Here is a 6,308-nt window from a genome sequence, read left to right as displayed (position 1 = left end):
TTTAGTGATGAAGCAACTTTCCACACTAACGGGAAAGTCAACCGTCACAATGTCTGTATATGGGGCACTGAGAATCCGCGGGAAACAACTCAGTATGAACGTGACTCGCCTAAGGTGAACGTTTTCTGTGCCATTTTAGCCAATAAAGTTTTTGGTCCCTTTTTCTTCGAAGGTGCTACTGTAACTGGACTACAGTATCTGGAGATGTTAGAGAATTGGCTGTTCCCTCAGCTTGAACAAGAAGCACAACAATTCATATTTCAGCAGGATGGAGCGCCACCACATTGGCACTTATCTGTCCGTAACTACCTGAACGTCAACTACCCGAGGCGATGGATCGGCCGCCAGGCATCCCGTGACACAGCACTTCATCACTGGCCTCCAAGAAGCCCTGATCTTACCCCCTGCGATTTTTTCTTATGGGGGTATGTTAAGGATATGGTGTTTCGGCCACCTCTCCCAGCCACCATTGATGATTTGAAACGAGAAATAACAGCAGCTATCCAAACTGTTACGCCTGATATGCTACAGAGAGTGTGGAACGAGTTGGAGTATTGGGTTGATATTGCTCGAGTGTCTGGAGGGGGCCATATTGAACATCTCTGAACTTGTTTTTGAGTGAAAAAAAAACCTTTTTAAATACTCTTTGTAATAATGTATAGCAGAAGGTTATATTATGTTTCTTTCATTAAATACACATTTTTAAAGTTGTGGTATTCTTTTTGAATCACCCTGTATAACAAAAATCCGTTGTCTCCTACACCCTCTGTTGAATTTTTAGGCTATAAAAGAAACATTATTTTCCTTGTGTTCGTTTCTGTTGTCTTTCGACAGAAGAATGTGTTAACACAATGCATTTTATGTTTGTTTTATCCGCTGCCGTACAGCAAGTACAGTGCAGGAGCCATATTACATTTTGATTGAGCGCGACTAGACCGCTGACGCGTCCTTCAGAAAAACGAATAGCAGAGTACGGAAACAGCTCACAGCACTCCCACCCAAAAAGACAGTTGTGAAGTGATCGGATAATAGTTATTGAAAACATTTTCTTCTCTCGGGGGGGGGGGGGGGGGCATATAACATGGTGTGCCTAGGTGCGCAAAAACAGTGTCATATATCTGTGTTGCTCTGAAGCATAGATCTGCATTCAATAAAAGTTATTTGGTTTGCCATAGTAATGTGTACTTTTTCGAGCCCGCTCCTAAATTTTATTGTTATGTACCATGTCGCCTCTGACTTGGAAATCTGGATACCATAGCAAGAATACTTTGTGTGTCCTCTGTGACATGGTTCTAAGAACATAAAACTGTTTTGGAGTCAAAACACACAGAAGATACATAATAGTTTTTCAAATTACCTTAGCACTTATTTTCCTTTGTTCATAAAATTATTCCGTGTATGCAGCTTTATTTAAATATTTTCCTTCTCTTATACGGATTTACTTGGGTATTCATTCTGTCAATTTTCTATTGGAAATGAAAACCGTGTTTGTAGTGTAATTCCGATAAAAAATTTCATGTATTGGTGAAAACACTTTTGAAATTATGAAACAGTATCTGTACTGTAGGTGCAGCTGATTCGCGTGTGCACAACTTGGTTTTGTAAACGTGTCTGTGACAACGCCTCTTCATATCTCTATACGCCGCTATTGTTTTCGCCTCCAGTCGTTAGCGCTTCGCAGTTGAAAGCTGTCAAAATTGCTGCCAGGTATCGGGGATTTCCTTAATCTGACTCGACGGTAGGAGTGTCTTAATAGTAAGGAATAGATGTATTAAAAATCAATGCATGGTGTGACATTTTATCGCGAATCTCAGTGTTTATGACGTCATATCTCTTGAGCTATGTGTCATGAAGTGATGTATTTGTGTAGGTACTGGAATTTCGGAAATTCGTCGTAGGGACTTATGGGACCAAACTGCTGAGGTCATCGCTCCCTAAGCTTACGCACAACTTACGCTAAGGACAACACACACACCCATGTCCGAGGGAAATTTATTGCGAATAGAATTAGGAGCAAAGAAGTAATAAATTTAAACGGCATGCATGTTGCGACATTATTTTCATGCTCCTCAGTGTCTATGGAGTCATATGTCCTGAACCATGTGTAGCACCGTAACATTATTTTGTAGGTGCATTTCACGGCATATGTGGATACTGCCTGCGAAATTTATTGCTAATAGATGTGGTAGCACAGAAGTAATGAATATAAATGTTACGTGTGATGCCGCCGTTTTTCCACGCCTCTCAATGTTTGTGACGTCATATCCCCTGAATTTTGGAAGTTAAGTGGTCATTACCACCTCCACCCCCACTCCCCCTGCCCCAGCGGTTGTTGCTTGACAGTTAGGGAAATTTGTGCCAAGTTTGGTTGAAATCAGTCCAGTGGTTTCAGACGGAGTTTGTAACACACACACACATACACATACGTGTGTATATAATGTACCTCCCCTTTCGTATGCCTTCTTGTAATGGCGGATAACATCGCCTCATAATAGTAAACGAGTGAACAAAAAGTGTCACATTACTTCTAGTAATAAACTTCTCTGTCCTCGATTCCGTCTATGAAAAGAGGCACACAAAAGAGTGCACACAGAGCAATGTGAACCTTGCCCTGCTTTCAATAGGAAAAAATCAGATTAGCTCGCAAAAATAGCGTAAGATTTAAAGACGCGTTTCGCCTTTTTAAGGCATCGTCAGTAATCTTACAGGAACTGCGGGTAACCCATTAGACATAAGTAGTTGACATTCTGGTGTGCACCTTAGTTGAAGGCATGCAGTTGTGCTTAGGTAGCCCCACACTGCCACGCTTCCTATCTAAAGCCGTCCGCACACGAACCGTACATCCGAACGTTGAGCGTGCCGAGTTTCTGACGTCATAGCGTGGAATAGCACGTTCGGGAGTCTTTCCGAACGTGCAGAGCAATATTGGGCATGTCAGATATTCTGAGCGTTGACCAATGAGATGGCACAACGGCACCTACGTCACACGCACGCCGTCTCCCTTCAGTACAGGGTTGTGAGGCGCCATATTGGCATTCATTTCAAGCTTATATGTATATATGCCGTTTCTGAGCACCAACAAATTGAGAATCACTGGGAAACCCGTTGTTAGTTGTGTGATTCGTTCCAATAAAATAATGAGAAACATCATATTCGTGGCAAAAGAATTATTGTAACTTGTGTATTATGAGAGTAGGCTATTTGAAGGCAGCGACACACTGAAGATCCACCCAAAACGCATTGTTATTGGTACAATTTGTTATAGTTAAATTTCAATTAGTAACATTATTATCTACGATTAACGTTTTTAGCAATGCGTAACACAATATGATTAAGCACAGGGAGCTTGTTGTTGGTTTAGCGTAAAGCCGTCGGCACACGGACCGTGCATCCGAACGTTGAGCGTTGAGCGTGCCGAGTTTCTGACGTCATAGCGTGGAACAGCACGTTCGGGAGTCTTTCCGAACGTGCAGAGCAATATCTGGCATGTCAGATATTCTGAGCGTGCGTCTGAGCGTTGGCCAATGAGATGGCACAACGCCACCTACGTCACACGCTCGCCATCTCCTTCAGTACAGAGTTGTGAGGCGTCATATTGCCATTCATTTCAAGCCTATATGTATATACGCCGTTTCTGAGCACCACCAAACTGAGAATCACTGGAAAACCCGTTGTTAACTTTGTGATTCGTTGCAATAAAATAATGAGAAACATCATATTTGTAACAAAAGAGTAATTGTAACTGGCGTATTAGTTGTAACTTGCGTATTATGAGAGTAGGCTATTTGAAGGCAGCGACAGACTGAAGATCCACCCAAAACGCATTGTTCTTGGTACAATGTGTTATAATTAAATTTCAATTAGCAACATAACCACGATTAAGGTTTTTAGCGAAAGGTAAGATTCTATGAAAAGAGACAAAGCTGTGATGTTGGTTTTAATGAATAGCGACACCGACCATTAATGAGTTTTTTTTTTGTTGGGGCGGTGGTTCCAGTCCTGACACAACCAATTTTTTTTCCTAACATTCGCGTTTTTATTAGGTTCTGATACTTTATTATTAATTTAATATAAGTATAGACTATAATATTATGTAAATACAAGTTCACCTTTTTTTGAGGCGTGACTTTGTGCTTAATCAACAGGACAGCTTGCGCTACTTGTATATAGATATTTTGCTCCTTTTTCTTTTACGCTTCGTAATTCACATGTTGCAAGGATTCTGATACTGGGTAGGAACAGTGATCAAGTAAGACTGACCTTGGGGCTTTACTAAAATGTGGGAATGATGAAATATAATGTTTATCTTATGCGGAGAAGTATTCCAAATTTGTATCGCACTATTTTTAAAGGAACTTTTATAAGCGTGTGTCCTTATTGATTGGACGTGTTACTTTCCTTTTTGTGGACGATGGAGGAAATGTGCGTTTTAAAAGACCTAAGGTGGGAAATTTACGCGCGCCCGTTGAGTAAACAGTGTGATTTACGAACTAGAAACATCCATCAACTGCCGCTGGAGTGCGTTGCGATCGCTTATACCACGTTGGGGCCCACGTACCGTATGCACAAGTCGCATCGTTCCTGAGCGTTCAGCAGCACGCTGAACTTGGCACGCTCAACGTTAACGTTCGACAGCACGGTCCGTGTGCCGACAGCACGGTCCGTGCGACGACGGCTTAAGCATAGCCTCGTGCTTCGCCGAAGATGCACGCCAAAACTTCGATTACTTGTGTCTAATGCATTACCCGCAGTTCCTATACGTGTTATGAAGCGTCTCGAAAAGGCGAAATGCATCAATAAAGCTTACGCTATTGTTGCAACCTAGACTGACTTTTCCTACTGAAAGCATACCACGATCGCTTGCATCATTGCTACAAAGTGGGAGGATTTGTCCTGCTTCATCGTAGGTGCTATTTACTCACTGTACAAATGGTTCAAATGGCTCTGCGCATTATGCGACTTAACTTCTGAGGTCATCAGTCGCCTAGAACTTAAAACTACTTAAACCTAACTAACGTAAGGACATCACACACATCCATGCCCAAGGCAGGATTCGAACCTGCGACCGTTGCGACTGTGGCGCCTAGTGCGCACGGCCACTCCGGCCGGCTACTGCACAAATATTTAATATTTAGATATAGATATTATATGTCGCTACGTTGGAGGTGGAAAGTAAGGAGATATTACAGAACGTATACCAAGTAAGGCGACACGAACCGTGACAGGTTTGTTTGACTCATAGGAGAGTTTCTAGAAGACAGACGCCAATTGCACCGCAAAAACCTACTTGCAAAGCAGAAGTACCGCTTCTGCAGGGCCCGTATAAATAAGGTTACACTAATTACAATGTGCTCATAAGCAGTCACATTTCCTTTGCTTCCTAAGCGATTGGAACGGGAAGAAACCCTAATCATGTGGTACGATGCTAAGTACTCCTCTGTCTTGCACTTTACCAATTTGCAGAGAATGTGTGTAGATGTAGAGCAACATTTAAGAATCAGCTCTTTTTGTAAAAGGAGCTGTCGATGAGAAGCTACTTTAAACTACCTTTCGTCAGACATTTGATTCCTGTGCGCAGACTCAACTACCTTCATTCCTATGTGACGTAAGGCTAGGTTCTCAATTGGGTGGTTCAATATCGTCTGTCTTTCTACTACTGGTACTGTACTCCTGAACGGCGCTGCTACTCTCACAATGGGCGTCCATACGATGTCTTTCCCCTATGCAACTTCGCGCGTGGTCACACATTTCCAACAGCACAACAACGCACGTGCATTATTTTATGCGTGCATACACGCATTGTTCGCGCACAACGATAAGTGTGTAGGCTTACTGTGTGTGCATTAACACGAGACATAGTAACATTCTGATAGGAAAGAGTTGTAAACACGCACCCGTGACGTCCATGCGTCTGTTGAAACATGTTGAAAGCATAAAATCTAATTTACTTAAAAGTATATACATCTGCAGTCTGCCAAAGACATGAAACGACATTGTACATGTTTTAGGGATATTATAAGAAACTATTCCTGTTTCGTCCATTGATGTACCGTAAGATTCACACGATTGTGCGAACAGTAATTGATATTCTGATTTTTGCAATCTTCTGTATCATCAGCTATTATTGTTTCCATTTTGGATTGTTCCATTGTGATTGTGTCTAATCACAGAATCAGACATGTCTTATGTAACGTTCACTGAAATACAAGAGCCAAATGTACCATGTAAGGAGTGCCACATTGCTGAATTACATAACAAGCTGTAAGACCTTCTTTCCAGACCATATGATCAGTCAGCCAGACCAGAGA

This window comes from Schistocerca cancellata, chromosome 10, assembly GCF_023864275.1.
Source record: "Schistocerca cancellata isolate TAMUIC-IGC-003103 chromosome 10, iqSchCanc2.1, whole genome shotgun sequence".
Classification (NCBI taxonomy): Eukaryota; Metazoa; Arthropoda; class Insecta; order Orthoptera; family Acrididae; genus Schistocerca; species Schistocerca cancellata.
This window is presented reverse-complemented; position numbering follows the sequence as displayed.